Genomic DNA, 19,218 nt, shown 5'->3' on the forward strand with positions numbered 1-19,218 from the left:
TGGGGATGTAACATCTCTAATGAACTACAGGTTTGAAGGAGAAAAAATAAAAGGATGAGGTATTTGCAAGTGCGTAGGCAAGTCCTATTGTAGATGGGGGATTGAAATCAAAATATTTGTTTCTATTTGTACTATTCAAATGAAAATGGTTAAATGGAATCATATTTAATTTTACACGGCCTCTGTTGGATATTGCATTGTGGCATCCACTGTCAAATGGGACGGTTCTTTTCCGGTTCAGACCCAAGAGGGGTCAGTCAATCCCAGAATTTTTTTCATATATAAAAGAGTTTCAAAACTAGGATTCAATCTTGTTTAATTATGGGATGGTTTGGTTTGGTTTTGGTTCGATAACGTTTGAGCACTTAAAGTCTTTAACACAAGTATAAATGTAAGGGAAAAAGGACTGTGTCTGGGAGTGTGATTCCTACACTGGACACATAATGGCGCAAAATGATCACCGTGCCCCCCAATAAGTCCCATTGATGTTTCCACACATGCTCCCCAAATAGAAAACTCTTCACCTATTTATAACTATGAAATAACTTGGTTTTGGTTCCTTGACGGTTTTAGGCCCTTAAAGTGTCACACATTCAAATATAAATGTTTTTTTTTACACAATCCTTTATTTCTCTTTTTAATTACAACATAATCTTTACATAAATTATACGGCTAGGCATTAGCGTACGCTAGGTGACTAGGTAGTGTTCTTTTCTCCTACATATATGGGAGAGAGAATGTTGCTTGGTTGAGTGGCCCTGCGCTAGCATGGGGACCAATGGGAGTGCGCAACCAGGCATCCAACATGGGGCTGGGGTGATCATTTTGCCAACTCTGTATCTAGGGATGCAAGTGTGGCCTTGTCGGCCCTAGCCCGCTTTGAGCCCGAATAGGGCTTGGGCTGAGATACCTGACCTTGAAGGTGGGTTAGGGCTAGAAATTGTTAGCCCTAAGTTAGGGTTGGGTCGGGTTAGGGTTGAGGTCTCAGGCTGAGCCTAGCCCGGTCCAGCCCGATCCTATTTTAAGTTATAGGAAAAATATCATCCCCCTCCCCTCTATGTTTCCTTAATATCAACCCAGTATCTAAGTTTTGAAAAATATCATCCCCCTCCCTTACTTTATAAAGTTACTATCAACCGTACCCTAACCGTTAAAAAAGTCATTAATTGATGATGTGGACATGTCCAGTTTTTCCAAAACCCCAGATTACCTTAATCTTTTTTAATTCCAATTTTACCCTCTCCAATCCCGAAATCCCCAAAAATCAAAACCCCCGTTCTTCTTCTTCTTCTTCCTCTGAAGCTGAAGGTGAAACTAACTAAGCAGATCGTTGCAGCTCCGGATGGAGGGCCTTCTCAAGCCACGCCTCGGCGTCTTCCATCATCCCAGGGCTGAGCCTGACCATCAAGATGCAGAACTCCGTCTCGTTGAGAGCTCCATCGCCGTCCAGATCTCCTTCCCTCACCATCTTCTTCTTCCAGAACTCAACTGCCTTCACGATTTCTTATGTTTAGGTTATTGATACTGTTATTTGCTCCGATTGAGTTTATATTGATCTCACATATTTTTTGTAGAGTTCAAAGATCAGCTATTCATTTTAATGATAATCGAATGAAATCTGTAAATTTTTTTGAAATGCGGGGCTACAGAAGAGTAGAAATAGTGGCAGATTTCAGATTTCTACAATTACTTCAGTGTTGACTAATGAGAAGATCGATTAGAGCTTAAAAGACTATTTTTTTTCTTCCGAGTTCAATTCTGGACGGTGGATTCCACGGTTGATTTCACGGAAACAGAATCTAATAGAAGGAGGTAATTTGTTCGGATAAGACTATTTTTGTTCATGGATTCCAAAAATTGCATTGAAACTTTAATGTCTTTTCCAGATTCAAAACTGATCAATAAGTAGTCAACTGAGTTTAAGCTTTGTGATTCCAGGTTACAGCCACAATATGATGTCATCTTTTGCTTCTTAATTCGGACGGACATAAAAAATCGGCATCCTTTTCAAACGAAACAACTTCCTTACAATTTATGTCCATCAACTAAAGTCTAGAAATCTGAGGAATTGGATATGTATTACCACCCTTCATCGTTTTTTCACCCCAAATCAAAACCCCTTTTTTAGTTTCTGTATCTTCTTCTTCTTCTTCTTCCTCACACCTGCAACATCCAAACGAGGAAGAACAGAGAGCTCCTCATCACCGCTTTCCTCACGAAAAGGTGACAGAACCCGAGAAGAACACACCTCAGCTTCCAGCATTTTCTTAATAAAAGTTGATTCCTCTTCAGCATATAAATTAATCAAACCCGGTCGATCTGAAAAGGATTAATCCAATGAACTTGACCCCATTAAACTTCTGAAAATCTAAATATGTCAAATTTTTGTAATTCGGAGATTTTGCAGGACAAAATCCATTGATTAGAGTCGGATAGCTGTGGATTTTCTTCTGATCTGTTTCCAGATTAACTTGCCTCACTAATCCATCAACCAAACTTCCGGGTAAAAAAGAACGATCTTGGCGGATAGATGACGATTTTCACGATGAAGCGTATATTTGGATAATTCTTCTCTTGTTTTGCAGAGGAGGAAGAAGTAGAAGAAGAGGGGGTGATTTCGTCTTTTACTTGTGTTTTTTAACAGCGTTAGTCACTTAGGGCACGGTTGATAGTAACTTTATAAAGTAGGGGAGGGGGATGATATTTTCCAAAACTTGGGTACTGAATTGATATTAAAGAAACTTAAAAGGGAGGGAGGTGATATTTTTCTTAAGTTATAATATAATATATATATTGATATATTATAAATATCATAAATTTTAAATGTCACACATATTTTGTTTTATAATATATTATATATGAAGATATAAGTGATAATATATTTTATTCTAGTATTATTTTATATAAAATTGATCATTTTCTCTTAGATCCTATTCCAGTCCATGTATCTCTACCTTCCTCCACTCCATTATTAGGGCCAATCAGGTCAGCCTGGTCTGCTCGACCTTGAAGACGGGTCAGAGTTGGATTTTTCAGGCGTTGAGTCAGGGTCGAAAACGGACTGGACCCAGCAAAGGGGAGTCAGGGTTGGGTTGGGATTTTGAAAAACTTGACCCAATCCGACCCTGTTGCAGCTCTACTTGTATCTGGGCATAAGGGTGTTCACTCGAGGATCAATGGAAATGTTTGTGGGCATACACAAGGGAGGCATATTTTGCACATTTCCTATGGCGCAGGGTGGTCCCCCCACCCCAAACCAAACCAATGTGTCTGGTCATAGGATGCATGCTCTCGGACAGAATTTTTTTTTCCGTAACAAATACGTAAGAATTTTTGTCCAAAGAAAAAAACTAATAAACAAGAATGTGTGTATTTTTTCCTCTTTTTTTTTTTTTTTCGATAACTGATGTGTGTAAGCATTGGAAACACCTAATCCATGAACACACATATACTACCATTGAAACCAATACCACCAACCAGATGCAGCTTCATTTCAGGTTACAATTCTCAACCCTAGCTTGGACTAAAAAGTCTGACAACCCCCATCCCAAGAATAAATAAATAAATAAATAAGTATTGGCCAGACTCGGTAGGCGGGCCAAATTTGCAGCCGTGTAGTGTAGGAAAAGTGAGGGAAAGGGGCAAAAGACTGATCAGTGGCGGACAAAACAGTTGGAAGTAAAACGAAACAAAAGACGGAAAGAAATCTGAAGAGATAGGGGAGCTCCCTTCCAATGGTAGATTTGATTTTCCACCCTTTCTTTCTTTTTCCATCGATCTTTGGCTGCACTACTTTTCCCCTTTTGTGAGAGAGAGAGTGGGTGTGTGAATATTGCATTAATGAAGTGTCTTTTGGAGCAACTACTGTCTATACATACAGTATAGAGTACAGAACTGTCCAAGAAAGAAAGAAAGAAGAAAATGTGAGGATTTATGGGCACACGTGAGTGGGACCCATTTGTGTTAGAGGACAAAGAGTAACCATTTGATTCCTGAAGATCGAATTAGATGGATCCTATTGGAACAGAACAAATGTCCTCTGATCTTTCTCTCTTTCTCACCCACTGTACTTTCCTTTGGACCTCTGCCCTGATTCTGTCACATTAATGCCTCTCATGCAGTTTACCAAAACAAAAAAAAAAAGAAAAAAGTGAGGTTGAGGAGGAGTAGAAGCAAAACAAAAACTCAAATAGATGGAGAGAGAGAGGAAGGGAGGCTATCCAGACAAAAGAAAAGGGATTTATTTAGTTATCCAAATTAGCTCCTACGTGCTAAAACGTTGTCGTTACGTTACGTTCTCCGCTGCTACATATCTCTCCATTCCATTCCATTCTCTCTAACCTCGTGGGCAGGTCGGTCTGCAAGGCTGCAACGCTCTATTCTGTACTCTGTATTAGTGACCTAGTATTCTAGTAATGGGTTCCACCACTAACAGCCTTTATTTATATGATTCAGTATGTTAAAACTTTTGTGGGAAATTTTTTTTTGTTTAGGAGTGTGGTCTATGCCAGCACTTCCATGAAGCTATCTTTCTTTTCTGTATATGAAAAGATATTTCTGCCCACTTGTTTTAATGAGGAGACAGATAGACACATGGGGTGCTAGCGTAAGCCACACTCTCCTACAAAAAACTGCTTCCTTTTATTTTATTTATAAAATGTTTTCCCTGCTTTGTCCCAATTGCCAGTGCAATGGCCTATGTCGTCTTGCAAGATTGCATGCATTAAGAGGAAAAGGCAATATTCCTAATCGGAAAAAAAGAGGTAAGGCAATATTGCAATTAAAAAAAAAACACAAAAGAAAAAGACTAGGCACATTGCCAGTATTCCGTAACTATTCTTTCCCGTTACTATACATATATACCAAATGTGAGTGTAGTGATTTATGAGAGTATTTGGAAACCAAAACAAGGAACCTCTTTCACATGGTTTGAACTTTGAAGTATTGGTATCATATTGCCCATATACGTATTGTTAGCATAATACAGACAAGGGGTAAAAGTGTAAAAAAAAACTCATTTTTAAAAGAGAAACGGGGATAATGTTATCCGATATAGCTGATCCAAGTCAATACCGTATCAATATTGTATCGGTTTTGGAGGTTACTATACCGTGCACTAAAACCATGCTCTTTCAGAAGAGGATGAGATCTCCAGATGTAATCAGACTTTTATCATCTCAAGTGCATAGCTGGGAAGACGACACAAGAGGTATTTTTATTTGCTCCATTTCCGGCCCGTTCCATTTCCCCAAGTATCTCTCTAATAGAGAGGGGTGGACCCCATTCGAGTAGGGGTAGGGTGATCATTTCTGCCCCTCCCCCTCCCCCTCCCCCTCCCCCTCCCCCTTTCTATTAGAGGAACTTGGGAAAATGGAACTGCCCAGAAAATAAAGCAGACCAAGGTCCCTCGAAGGGATTCTTTACAGGCCTAGGAGTATGGAACTATGGAACTATTACGGCTACATAACCGGGCTCTCTTCTTGACCTTATGGATGGATGGATGGATGGGCACGTGGGCTGTTGGGCACTTGCGCACTTGGGCACTTGGGCCAGAACTCAAAAGAGTAGTGACCCAAAGCAGTACTTCACCCCTCCCAAATACAAGCGGTGGGGTTAAGCTTAGGGGAGGCAAGTGAGGATTCCAATTTCATGTTAAACCTTTGGGCCCAGTTTCTCATATCTATTCAATCATAGGATCTGACCTTCTATTTCGACTGAGAAAGGAAATCGTTTTGACCTTTTAAATTCCTCAATCAAAGGTGCAAAGTCACCAATGATGAAGAGAGATAGGGGGTTAAAGAAAATCTTTATCGTAAACCTTTTCACCCTTTTCACTACTCATGTTTCATAAAGAGGGAGCTCACCCGGTTTATTCGGAATCAGTGGACTCACTTTGATTCATGAAAACCCATTCATGATTTTGATTTGGGTATGATTAAGGGTGTCAATTGGTACAGTTTTGGGCTATCGGTCCAATTCCGTAACGGTTCTCATTCTAAGAAATCAGGATCAAATCCAGACCAATAAGTTAATTGATTCCAAACCTGAGATTCTAGACCATTAACTAATGGATGGACCGATTCCAGTTCCTAATCGATTCCAAACAGTCCAAAATAATATAAAAAAATCCTTCAATCACATGAGATATGCAGTCCACAATTTTTTTCTTCTCAAATAATGAAATTAATCTATATTATCTGTTGTTTTATATTTAATTAATAAGTAGGAAATGCACTCTCTGATTCTGGATCGTTTTCCACTCAACTTGCTGCTAAGTTCTTTTTCAAAGTCTCAATCAAATCCAAGCCTCTCTAAATGGAGGAGATTTTTCTGAAAACTTATTGTCCATTCAAAATTTAAAATATTCTTTTGGCGTGTCTTAAATGTAGGACTTCCCATCAGTGTCGCTCTATCAAAACGTAATTAGGCTTCTGGCCCCCTTGGATTGGGAATTGAACTTCTCTCCAGCCCCTCATTGGCACAACTATTTTGTTCCCTTTACCTCTCCAACTCTTTGGATAAACAATCTTCAATTTGGTTTTGTTTAGTTTTTCTTGTTACGTGTTAATTTATTTGGGATGTAAGGAATAAAGTTATCCATGAATCAAGCTGAGTTGATCCCCATGTTCTTATGAGATCTATAACAAAGTGGATTCAGGACTTAAATATTTTTCTTCCCTCTAACTAGTACTATTCCTGTGATAGTGATTCTATGGATCCTGTTAGCAGTCTTTTCAATTTATTTATCTCTAACTTTGAACATTCTTGTCCTGTTTTAATATGCGTAGGTCTTTTTGAACTTCAACTAAGATTAACAGGTTGGACTTTTTGCATTGTCATAGCTGGACAGACTATTAATGTATCTGCAGGTGTAGTCAAATCAATGGACATTTTGGAAGCTGATCTCTCTGTGATTCTTTAAGGCTGGAAACAAGCTTCAAACAAAGAGTTGATCAAGCTTCTATATCGTGAATCTTTTAAAATTTCATGGCACTCTCTTCCCAAATTTTTTGAATTTGCAGAACTTACAGATAACTTTTCTAATGTTTCTTTTAACTACCTAGATGACACTAAACTTATGACTATGTTAACTAGTTTGGATAAGAAAGCCCTCATTGAGCAGAATGACAATACCAATGAGGACTTTTTTGTATATTTTTCTCCTTCCTAAGTAATATATTATCTCTTTTTCAGTAAAAATAAATAAATAAATAAGTAGGATTACCTCCACATATCCTTATAAACTAAGATTATTTTAAGATATGTAATTAAGTTAGCATTTTCAAATGGACCACTAAATGATCAGTCAAATATTTAGTAAAATAGTATATGGGACAGGAGGTACCAATCAAAATTGAAAGACTAAAGAAATAAAGGGCTTGACCTTCAATTCGTTATTATAATCTTAAGAATTATATAATGTAAGGTTAGGATTTTGATTCCACCAATTCCTAGTTGGTCTATCGGTTCTATAACTTTTGGGAGGTCAATAAATTAATTAATAGATTCAGCACCGAACCAATAAGCTATTGGGTGGGTCAGTTCCGGTTCCTAGCGGAACTGTTCCAGTCTGGTTCCAGATTCCAGTCAAAATTGACACTCTTAGGTATGAAGGCACTTGGATCTTTGGTTAAAATAAAAAATTCAATAATATTTAACCTTTTATATTAAAATCTACAAGTTTTGAATATAAAAACTTAGGGAAAAAAATATATGACGAAAGGAAATCTTTGATTCTTTTTTGCCATTCCAATTTATATGGTTCAATCTATTTTTGCCGGATCTATTTGAATTAGAAGTTAGAACTAGGTAAAGACTACTATGGTGTCTGATTCTGATTTTTTTTTAAACATTGCATTCATTTCTATTCTTTTTTTAGTTTTTCCATAACAGTGAGGCATAAGGGTTTCTCACGTGTACACATAGGGATGTAAACGGATCAAATACGGATCAGATGCGATCGAATCTGGATATCCCCAATCCAAATACAAATACCCCTAAACAGATATAGATATAAATCGAATCTGGATTTTCTACTATCCATTTACATACTTGACTTGTGTAACTTAGACCTTTTCTCTCCAGTGTCTTAAGTCTTCTTTTTTCCTCATTCTTTGAAAACGGTGGAATTTTCAAAAACTCTCAAGATGATTAGTTACCTAATTTTCTATTATTATTAGAATATAATAGATTATATTTTAAATTATCCAAATTCAGGTTTTTGACTATCCATTAGTTACACACACGCGCATTAGCATTAGGAAGACAAATTAGGTATGTCATATGGTCTCCTTTAGCTTTATCTCCTTTGTCCCATGTGATGAAAGTCTATATAACTCTTTCTCCAAATCGTTTCTAATAATTCTCTATTATGAAGATGTTTAGATGATAATGGTGATTAGATGGTAAATAGTTTTTAGAATACAATTTTGCCGGCTCTAAAGCCTACAACATCTCAGTATTAAGGCTTTTTTTTCTTCCTTAAACTTATTAATTAATATGAAGGGGCTAATACAAAAGCACCACACAAATGTTCCACCCTGTCCATCTTATGGGAATCCTCCCTCCCACTCCCACTCTCCCACAGGCGGAATCCACATTTAAGGCAACTTTTATCTTGTCCACATCAGTCTTTTATTGCTATTTTGTCCTCTTCATTTATTAAATAATAAAGTATGGTGGTATATCTAGGCAATTTGGATCCTCTATTGCTGAGCTGCTCGGTAAGACTGTGCTACTAAGACAAGGTGAGATGCGCAATGACCGTCTTACTCCCACTCCGACAAGATGCTCGGGTAGAGCAATAGAGGTAAGGGGCTCATCGTACACCTCGCTATGTCTTGGTAGCACGATCCTACTGGACAGCTCAGTAGTAGAGGATCTGAATCCATACCTAGGAGCTAAGGACAAACATATATTTTCTCTTCCTTCAATTGCCACGTGTTCTAATTATCATATTACTCCAAAGTTTAATAAACTTTGGAGTATGAACTTTTCTTAAATTCTAATCATAACACAACAAGAAGGGAAGGAACCTCTCTAGTTTCTACTGAGTTAAACCTCTAGAACCATGAAGGTCTAATCATGCATGAGGCATGCTCTATGCCCAAACCATGCGGTGAGTGATGAAACAAACTTTCAAACTTTTAGTCTACAGCGAGTGAAAAACAGTTGTTCAAAATTTAAAAAATATTATATTATATTTTGGGCGCATTTGCCACCAAAATGATGAAATGAGAAGTTATCTTTTGCTTGCCCTTTATCTTTATCAAAGTGAGATTGAAATGGAACTTCAAATACCCTTCTCACTCCTTAATTTTTAAACTTTTTTGAATCATGGAAAACATTGGAATATTGGGTGACTTATTATTAATTTCTTTAGAAAACTCACGCATCCTTCATTTCGACTGTAAAAATTTTAAGACCGAATTTTCCTTACGTCAATCCATTCGGTGCGAGGCTTCAAATGCTCACGGAAGAATATCGGAATGGTGTTAAAAAGCTTGGGTAAAACTCATCTTAAAATGCTAGCCGTTAGGAGAGGGTGCCCAAGTACCTATAAGTCTCCACATCAGGCTTTTCACTTTTGATGTAAGATTATTGTTCTCGCGTGGAACCCCAACAATCTCCCCTTCCATGCAAAGGCATACGTGGGAACCAAGATTTTTCCTAAGAGATTTTTTCCATCCTCAGAAGCACACCGGAATTGCCATGCCCTAGCTCTAACACAACTTGTTAGGAAACTTGAAAAAAACTCATCTTCAAAAGCTAACAGTTAAGGAGAGATGTCCAAGTACGTACTATAAGACTCCACATCAGGGTACTTACTTCTGATGTGAGATTATTGCTCTCGCATGGAACCCCAACAAATGGTATTTTAAGGGATTTAAAACCCCTACTAAGGTATGGTACGGTAAACCTTCACCATGCTTATGGAGACGAAAAACTTTCTTCGAAACTTTATATATATGTAGATTCTAGACAACGAAACATGGTATAGGCATGGTATAGGAGAGTCTAGAAGAGACATAGAAACAATATATATAGCTCTCTGAAGTAACTTCTATCTATACATCCCTAGCAGTAATTAATGGGTGGCAAAGGGAATGCAAACTATGGGGAGACGAACCCGAAAACCATGTAGGAACCCAAATCTGGGAGTTTTTCTGTTTTTCAAGTTTGAAACAAGGAGCAAATTAACGTCCCACACGGTATAACCAAACCCTAGAAATTAATCCTCATCAAACAACGCGTTAATGCACACAACTCACTCCTATACTGTTCATCGCCTAATGGAATGGAATGGAATTGTCTAACTTTGACGAGAAGAGAAGAGAAGAGAAGGAGAGCTCTTTTATTTTCTTTTCTTTTTTTTTTATTATGTGGTCGTCACTCGTCAGCTCTTCTATTCCAAAATAATAGAATCTCTCGTCAAATTAAAGAAAATTAAAAATAGCTGATTTGATTTGTTGATATCCTACGACTTTCAACCATCGCTTTTGCCCCATCTTTTGCCTACATCTTCATGATGCTCATGCATACTTATGCCCTAGGTACTGCTAAAAGCCAAGTGGCCACCTCTCCCCCCCCCCCTCCCTTCTCCCCACGCCATTGGGATTTATTGGTGGTCATGATGATTTGGGTGGTTTGTCCTTGCTTCATTGCTTGTGGTTTTCTTTTTCATCTACGGTGCACTGTCTGTAGCGGTTTGAGCGACGCACAAATAAGGTGCAACGTAATAATCGTCTTATCCTTGCTTGGGTAAGGTGTTTGGGCAGGGGAAAGGCAATCATTGCAATATTCCCTGTTTATGCTCCGCTCAGGCCACTACGGGCAGCGCACCGTAGAGGATCTGAATTGCTGAGCTGGTTGGCACACATCCCTGAATAAGAACATGAATAATACCGTACATGTGTCTTTTGATTCTTAGGCATGGCAGTGGTGGTCAATATATAAAGCAGGGGGGAGCTTTTATCCCTCCTTGCTTTCTTTTGGATTGCCATTGTTGGCTCTAGCTAGCTAATCTAGGACTGTATGGGAATATAATCTTGGATGAGGTTGGAGTTTATCTAATCTCATGAGTTACGTTAAAAGAAGTTGATCGATCAATGCTATCAAGACATTTCGTCTCAATTCAAACTTCTCTTTGTTCCCATAAAGGTTTACACCCTTTATTTAAATGCCCTAACCTCAACTTAACCCTAAAGTTAATCCTAAGAAACCAAAGATAACGATGAGGATGAGAGAGTGTGAGAAGGTGATCCCCATGCTGCCGGTGTGGTATGGAATCTCTATGCTAAGCCAAGCCATGCCATTAATGAGAGCAACAGAGGGAGCGTTGAATTGCTAGTATAAGGGAGAACACACATGTTAAGGACGAGATCGAGTGCGAGAAGGTGCAGAGTCAAGTTCTCATTCAGGCTTGAGCCGTATTGATGGACTCCAAGAATGGGACCCACCTCTCTTGGATTCCATTTGAACGGCTTATACCGTACAAGAATGGTTCTTGTACGACAACCAGAGCTGCACTCTAAACAGTAAGATGTATGATACCTAACAACACCCTGAAAAGTTTGTTTTTCTTGTAAAAAGATGGAAAAGGAAAACTTTTATGAAAATAGTATATTCCATTGTTTATTTTAATATAAAATACAAAAAAGGCATTGAAAATTTTCAGACCACTGATTGTTGACGACGTGCAAAACTCAAGTGGAGGAGAGAAATAAAAACATTGGGATTGAGATCTTTATTTGGCTACGTAGTAGCATACGTTAGCACCTTCTCTCTCTCTCTCCTCCCATAATAAGAGAGAGATAGACAGCCTATACAAATATACCATTTCATAGGAAGGGAGGAGAGAAATAGAAACAGTCTGTCCATCTGGACGGTATTCTATATTATGTTAATAAATTTTTTGAAATGACATATCTGCCCATATTGGGTGTACTTTTAAAAACAAAAACCCTAGAGAGGCCAATTTGAAAATTAAAACCTTAGAGGGCAGCAGCACAGGTTTTTTTTTGAAATAAATTTCCTAAAATTAAGGAGATATTCCAATCAAAGGTCAACTAAAGCACATAGTCGGGCTGAGCCAAAGTCAACTCAAAGCCAACGAAAGTTGAATTGTCTTATAATCTTTCAAGCCTAAATGAATCATTTGCCTTTTATATATAGGAGTATGAACATCTTGAGGAATAAAAGGAAGCTTTATCATAATTAAATGATAAGTAGAGATGCATCATCAGATAACCTTCAGTGCCAACTTTAGTGGCTTGGATTTGTGTGCTTTGGTGGAGTCGATAAGCTTTGGGAAATCTCTTCATTGGCAACAACTAGAGCAAAATTATGAGAATCTTCTAATTCTCCAAAGTAGTGCTATTGACTCTTTGGCGCTTGTGACAAAGCCAATTAAGGTATACCATCAAACAAGGGGAAATGGTTTTTGTGGGGGCCTATGGCCCGTGCACCCAGACACATAGGGGGTGAAATGATCGCTTCACCCTAATGAAAGGTGGAAATGCCGCCTTATTGATATGCTTTCGCATGTACTTCCATAATCTTTTTGTGTAGGGGGCCACGCTCCCCCCCCCCCCCCACCGAATACTCTTTCCCTTCAAATAAAAAGTTAATTGTTCATATGGAAGAGGGATTGGCACACTGCCTGATTTCAATAAACTAGTGGGAGACACCAATAGGGGTACGGGACCATGGATCATACAGAAAAGGTAGAGCAGCTATTTTGTAGCGCGGGGGGGGTGAGAGATGAGAGAGATAGACACAGTGAGCGCTAGCTTGCAATATACTAACGATAAGCCCAACCTCTTCCCTCAACATATATATGGGTTCCCTATTTCGAGACGTCTTGAGGTGTGATGTGGCCATTTGGTCATACAAATGATCGAGTTGTGCCACCAAATTTTACATGTGGACAATCCAAGAATCCTATCTAACCTTATATTGGATTAATTGCCACCAAGAGGTACATATCTATCCGAGTTTAGATTGGCTCCTTCAAGAATTCAAGGGTTTAAAACAAATTGTCTAATAGAGATTAATTCAGATCAAGAAGTCTCAATTTTCACAGCAAGATATTTAAGAACATGAATTCAAATTCATGTTGAAGAAATGATTGATATGATTAACGTAAAAGAATAAGAAAAGTTCAAGTTGGTAGGTCCCATGCAGTGGCTTGCTCCCTTCTTTTGAACACCTCAACTTATCAACATAAATATCATATAATTAGAAAATAAACTAAGTACGATATGGTCCCAACCTAGCTATCTAACTAGATAAGATAAAACCTTAGGAATTAATAGGATGAGATGAATGTCCCATCATTGCATATACCATTTGGTAGAATGTACTCTGTGCCACAGCGCAGCCTACACCCAGGCACATGGGCAGCCTGTGCAGGGTAGGGCTATAAAAGGATCGGATTCGGCTCGGATAGTGTTATATCCGCATCCACATCCAATTAGCTATCGGACGGATTCAAATAATGCTAAACGGATACGGACGTGGAAACGGATCGGATATTTTATCCGTTTACATGTAAATATAGCTTTTAGGATAGCTATAGCATATCCGTATCCGCATCTGTTTAGTTTTCGAACGGATTCGGATAGTGCTAAACGGATACAGACACGGATACGGAAACCAATTTCGGCTATTTATTTATACCCCTAGTGCAGGGAGACAAGGTGATCATTGTGCCCACCCCCATATGCCTGAACACAGGCTACGCTGCAGCACAGATAACAGCTCCCCCATTTTTATATCTTTTCCTTCTAGAATTAACTGAAAAAGAAGAAGATAACCACAAGCAATATTTGAAACAAATTAAGACAACTACTAACCAAAACATGACCAATAAATCCCAATGGCGTGGGGTGAAGGGGGCGGTGGAGAGGGATGGGCACTTGGCTTTAGCACCAAAGAGCATGATCAGAATGATGAGGATGTAGGCAAAAGAAGGGGCAAAAGCTAGCTAGAGTTGAAAGTTGTTGGAAAATCAACAAATCAGATCTTTTTAAATGAGATTCTATTTTGAATAGAGGAGAGAGAGAGAGAGAGAGGGAAGGAAACGAAAAAGCCTTCTTCTTCGATTCGATTCGATTCTTGTTCAAAGTTAGGCAATATTGCATAGGATGAGTGAGTGAGTTTGTGCAATATTGCGTTGTTTGGGGAGGATTTATAGGCTTTGGGTTAATTGGGCTGCCGGTGCTGCTCACATCATCCATACATAGCTTGTCCCTTTCGCATTTCAATTTTTATTGTTATCTCTATCCATCCTTCTTAATTAATCATACCTTGTGGGACCTTTGTTCCGGTTTTCAAACTTGAAAAGAGAACTACTACTCCCAAATTACCATCTCTCCTCCATTTATTGCAGGTTCTTTCCTCCTAGCATTGTTCTATGTAACAATTTTTTTTTACTGCTAGATTGAGGGATGATGAACAGAAAGAAGTGTTTATTTTGTTTAATTTTTAATTCATTTTATTGTGTATATGATAATATAATGGGATGTTGTTAATTATCCTTAGGTTTTCACTTAAAATGGTTTTCGACTAGGGATCAAACTAGTTCACACAATCGTCAGACTATGTGTTTTTCATAATGGTGATTCTAAGACACAAGTGTGCGTGCACATATGATGTGTGTATTATATAAGATTACTTAAGAGCCTTGCATATGTTACGGTAGGTTGATAAGAATCAAGATTCTCATTAGTAGAGTTCGATTGGTTCCTTGACTTGAGAGGTCTTTGTCATTGTGGTTACGCATAATGGACTCTTGTGCACCAATGGTTGCTATTAGTATCCTGAGTTTATGATGTTTGACCATGAACGAGAGAGACACTTAACAGTCAACACAGAATCTACTGCTTTTCTGGAGAATATCGAGGAGAGACAATGATTGTGTATGATTTAGTGGACATCTAGATCCGATAATGGTTTTTTAAAATTAATATTATTTTATGAGAAAAAGAACGTCACTTGATCGTGCAATGCATGCCGCTCCTATGCCCTACCATAGGGGTGTATGAAATGACCGTCACACTCCCTTGAACCTCGAAAATGATCAAAAATGTGACGGTCATTTTGTACACCCCTGTGTCTGGGCATATGGACGAAGTGTCTAACGTGACCTAGTGGCGTTCGATCATTTAACACAAATTTTCAAAAAAAAATAAAGAAAGTTATCATTAGAGGAAAAAAAATGAGACTGGACTGATAGGATATATCTTGAATGGTCAATAGTTCAATCATTTAACAGACGCATGGGAATTGAATATTCCTATTGAAGAGTTGAAGTGGGGTATAAAAAATGAGACGAGACTGATTGAACCGATTGAAATCGATTATATTTTTGGCCTTTATAAACATTAGAAGATCGAAGCTGAGCGAATCAATCAAAATGTCGTTTGGATCGAAAACTTTAAAAAAAAATTCATAAATTCAATATTACTTTTTAGGCTTTTTCTTTTCCTAAAAGGCATATCGAGTGTGTGAGGCTCCCTCCATTACGGGGGACTGGAGAGGGTCATAATGTACGCATGCAATCTGATCCTGTTTTACAGAAAGGCTATTTACTTACTCAAACCCATAACTATTTGGTGACAATGGATTATCAAAAAATGTTATTATCTTGCATATTTTTCCAGCAAACATCTAAAATTATATTATATATAAAATAAAATTTTCCTCCATCAATAAAGGACTGTTCACCCACCATCCTATGGTTCACAATCCCGTACTTGGGTTTTCGATTTTTTGTATGTTCCAAAATACTCTCTTGATACTCATGTTAGATAGATTGTAATAAATGAGAGATTAAATAAATAATTTGTTATTTTGGGAAAAATGCTTTAGTCCCACATCGGAAAACTACAAAAGTTATAAATGGTATTTATTATATTACCTTCTTTATCTCTTGAATTAAATCGAAAAAGGGAGACATTCTACAGTGTATATGCGAGGACGGCGTAGCCGTCCGCACAACTTGAGTATGCTAGTGCAATTGGAAGCCTAATGTACGCAATGCATTGTACAAGACCCGATATAGCTTTTCTTTGTTTGTAAACTTTCGAGATACACTAGTAATCCTAGTGTGGATCACCGGAAAGCCATTGGTCGAGTTTTTGGATATCTTAAGAAGACTATGAACTTTGGTTTATTTTATAGAAATTTTCCAGTTGTTTAGAGGGATACTCGGATGCTAGTTGGATCACGAGAGGTGATAATAAGTCCACATCTCGGATGGATTTTCACACTAGCTAGTGGAGCCATATCTTGGGCTTCAAAGAAGCAAACTTGTATCTCACATTCAACCATGGAGTCTGAATTTATAGCTTTGGGAGCAAGGGAAAAGAAGCGAGAATGGCTTAGAAATATGTTCTTGGATATAGAGTTGTGGCCACAACCGATGCCACTATTTTCTGTCTTGTGATAATGAAGCCACTATGTCTAATGCTTATAGTAAGATCTATAATGGAAAGTCTAGACATATAAGCTTAAGACATGAATATGTTAGACAATTGATCCGAGATGGTATAGTTACCATTACGTATGTAAAGTCTAACAATAATTTAGCGGATCCTTTTATAAAAGCCTACCTAGGGAGCTTGTAGAAGGTACATCCAAAGGAATGGGGCTGAAACCCTTATAGTCACCAGTAGGGGAACCCAACCTTATGAATAAGGTTTAATGGGTAATAACTAGCTCTTTGTTAAGTGATTGTAAAAACATTGAAATTAATAGCCCAAAAAGTATCATTGTTAAGCGTTATGAGTTGAGGGTAACTTCTATGAAGTTTTAATAAGGTTTTTGTAAAGTAAGAGTATCTACAATAACAGAGATACTAAAGAAAAACCTACCTATATGAATACCTGATATGGTGCCGTTTCTAAACAAGAATTTAGGGTTTATTCTTGCAAGTATTCATGAATTCGGGATAGAGCACAAGGCCGTAAGAGTGCTATTATGTTATAAGTTTTGACATAGAATCAATCATAGTTGTGTGTGTGGTATTTCTGGTTTTAATACTTGTAAGAATTGATTTAATGCTAAGTCAACCACATTCTACGTTACGACTAAATACTTACTCTAATTAAAGGTTTAATGCCAAGCCAACCTTTTCGTATACATAACTATGTAGTTAGAGATATTAAGATGTTTATTACAATCTAGTGGGGATTGTTAGATAGATTGTAATAAATGAGAGATTAAATAAATAATTTGTTATTTTGGGAAAAATGCTTTAATCCACATCGGAAAACTACAAAATTTATAAATGGTATTTATTATATTACCTTCTTTATCTCTTGAATTAAATCGAAAAAGGTAGACATTCTACAGTGTATATGCGAGACGGCGTAGTCCGTCCACACTGCCGCACACGCGCGGCGTGGGCGATGGGGCAGAGGCGTTAGTGGCGTCGATCCGTCGTGTTTTTAAATGATGACCCGTGAAGATCTGGTCTTACCCATTCTTGTTCTCTCCCACCCCTCGAATCGCCCAGTTTCTTTCTTCTTTTCCACCCATTCTTGTTCTCTCCCACCTCTGGTGAGATCCCATTTACCGTGGGTGGAGGAAACTCGACCTATAATTATCTTTATTAAAAGATAAAATATATTATTTTAAACAAATAAAAAATAAAATTACAAATTATTTGACACCTTGAGACGTATGAATAAGAAAATCCCTATATAAATTCCATCGATTAGGACTTGTATATCTTTATGCTTTTTACCTTTGCAATTGCATGTGGACATGCAGCATGGAGCATGCCTCATGCATGATTATACCTACATCGTTCTAACGGATCAATTTAATAGAGAGACAGGTAGGGGCAAAATGACCACCATACCCACTGCCCGAGCACCTTTTCGGATGGGGTAGGATGATCATTTTACCCCCTCCCTATGTGAGGTTGCACGTTGGCCGCACTGACAGCGGCAGCAGAGGATCACGATCCTACCTTGCCTTCTTGTTGTGTTGTGATTAGAATTTGCTTGTTTGGTTAGTATGATAATTAAGACATGTGGTAATTGAAGGAAGAGAAAATATATGTTTGTCCTTAGCTCCTACACCTTTTAGATACTGTATTATTTAATAAATGAGAGGACAAAATAAGCACTAATAAATAATGGGATTTATGAGGCTGATGTGGACAAGATAAAAAGTTGTCTTAAATGTTGATTCCGCCTGTGGAAGTGGGAGGGAGGATTCCCATAAGATGGACAGCGTGGAACACTGTGTACTGCTTGTCTGCTAGCCCTGCATATTAACTTAATTAATAAGGTTTTAGGAAGAAAAAATAACCTTAATACTGAGATGTTGTAGGCTTTAGAGCCGGCAAAGTGGTTTTCTAAAACCATTTACCATCCAATCACCATTATCATCTCTATCCTCACTAACAAACTTCTTCAGGAATAGAAAATTAGCACTAGAAAAGATGAGGAGAAAGAGCTCTACATTCACATAGCCTTTCATCACATGGGACAAAGGAGAGAAAGCAAAAGGAGACCATAACATACCTAATTTGTCATCCTAGTGCGCATGTGTGTGTCAATAGATAGTCCCTACCAAAAAAAAAAAAAAAAAATATCAATAATCTATCAATTCAAATATATATCTAGTTAAATAATAAAAAAAATTAAGTAATTAATGATCTTGATGGTTCTTAAAAACTCAATATGTTGTACAGAATGAGGAAAAGAATTAAAACAATTGAGGGATGTAGATTGAAAGTGAATCATATCCGAGGGGTGGGGATGGGGGGGGGGGGAATGGTAGGTCTGGGTAACTAGGTTACACATATGGGTGTCAATTGGTTGGGCCTCAAAGTGCTTAAAGCCTGCATCGTGATCGTCGGTTTAAGTATTTAGGCTCGGCTTGGTTGGGTTAGATCGGGTTTTGGGTTATAATCGGGCCTTAACTGGACTGTGGGCATGTTTAACTCTAAATAGGCCTTTATCGGGTCTTACCAGATTAAGAATAATAGAATAAATAACTTATATTTTTCTTCCTCGTTTCTTAGGTTTATTAGTTTTTGATCAATAGTGAAAAAAAAATTCTAATCATGTGATCCTCAAAATATGGGTAAATAAGTTAATCAAGATATCAATTAAAATCCAATGTCTTCTGGGCATACTCATGCTACATGAGATCAAGTTACTACATCAGTTTTGATATGAGAGTGAAACCATATTATAA

At 37.8% G+C, this 19,218-nt stretch overlaps 2 long non-coding RNA genes across 2 annotated transcripts; one reads left to right on the forward strand and one right to left on the reverse strand.

Annotated features, from left to right (window-relative positions):
- Positions 1–1,311: 1,311 nt before the first annotated feature.
- On the reverse strand, positions 1,312–12,608 carry LOC122654052. Its single transcript, XR_006331871.1, has 3 exons — positions 12,598–12,608; positions 4,633–4,638; positions 1,312–1,468 (listed from the first exon to the last, which is right to left on the reverse strand). It is a non-coding gene; the product is annotated as an uncharacterized LOC122654052 (long non-coding RNA).
- On the forward strand, positions 1,778–2,042 carry LOC122654051. Its single transcript, XR_006331870.1, has 2 exons — positions 1,778–1,812; positions 1,939–2,042. It is a non-coding gene; the product is annotated as an uncharacterized LOC122654051 (long non-coding RNA).
- Positions 12,609–19,218: the final 6,610 nt, after the last annotated feature.

The sequence above is a fragment of the Telopea speciosissima genome, chromosome 3, assembly GCF_018873765.1.
Source record: "Telopea speciosissima isolate NSW1024214 ecotype Mountain lineage chromosome 3, Tspe_v1, whole genome shotgun sequence".
Taxonomy (NCBI): domain Eukaryota; kingdom Viridiplantae; phylum Streptophyta; class Magnoliopsida; order Proteales; family Proteaceae; genus Telopea; species Telopea speciosissima.